The sequence below is a fragment of the Tupaia chinensis genome, unplaced genomic scaffold, assembly GCF_000334495.1.
Source record: "Tupaia chinensis unplaced genomic scaffold, TupChi_1.0 Scaffold000645_1, whole genome shotgun sequence".
Taxonomy (NCBI): domain Eukaryota; kingdom Metazoa; phylum Chordata; class Mammalia; order Scandentia; family Tupaiidae; genus Tupaia; species Tupaia belangeri.
Window position 1 is genome coordinate 1 of NW_006160166.1, and position 1,207 is coordinate 1,207.

The following is a 1,207-nucleotide window of genomic DNA, read 5'->3' on the forward strand; positions in this document are numbered from 1 at the left end:
GATGAAATTGCTAACAGTACAAAGATGACAGGGAGAAAGAAAAAGAGCAGAGTTGGGTCAGCTGGTAATATGGTGGTTAATGAGGCTGAATTCCACATGGCTGTCTGCTTAGTTCAAATTTTAATCCACCTGGCAGCTTGCTCTCTTTCTCCTTCTCTCCCTCTTTGATCAAATTTAAAATTTAATAAATAAATAAAGTTAAATAGGAAAAAAAAGAATTAACCCGATGGCTTAAAGATCACACTTGGCATTTGTGCTTGCAGTTCTAAAATCCCAACAATGGGAAACATTAGGAGAATGGATATTGGCATGACTGTCACTTATGCGAAGTTATTTTTCACTTTCCCTCTATCTCTTTGTGTCAAGCACATATGATTCAATTTTCCCTTTAACAAATTAAAATAGTAGAGACATGGAATCTCTTAAATTTCACTCGAATTTCTGTTGATGGCCATTGCATTTAACCCACTCTGATAGGGATATTGATGGTAAACTTAAAGATGTCTCCTTGGGACCAGCAGTTGGCAAAATGGCTATGTCACTGGACTCTCATGTAGTCGACCGTGTTTCAAGTCCCAGAACCCATTGCTTAAACTCACGCCAGGCGTGTGTGTGTGTGCGTGCCCAAGACCCTGAGAAGGGATTATAATGTGGCCATCCCCCCTGGTGGATGATTTCTCTCTTTCTGTTTCTCTGTCTTTCTGGCGATTATGCACGCCCTATAGCAAAACCTCTAAAGGAAGAAAAAAAAAAGATTAAAAAAAATGTCTCCTAAATAGTATGCAGCAAATACCTCATCTTGGAAGAGAACAATATCAGGAGGCATTCAGAAGTCAATAAGATACAAAGATATGAAAAAATTTTCCATTCGTTATGTCATTGAACAAAGAAAGGACATTCCAGCACTGGAGATCATCTAAATTGGGTATGACTCAGTTGCAGTAGTTGAGTTTTACTAGCTCCCTCTGCCCTTCCTCATGTCCATGCAGGTGGATCTCTTCAAAGCACTTTAAGTTACTCTCCACATAATAACTCTTCACATCTGAGATCTTCCAGGTAAACTTTTTAATAAAAAGTTTCAGAAATTACTGACAAAATTAGCATTAGCTTAGGATGATCATGCTCTTGAAAAATAACATTTCAAAAATATCATAGAGGCTAAGTTGTTGTGTGTTAAGGCAATATAGGTTATTCTGTGGTGATAAAA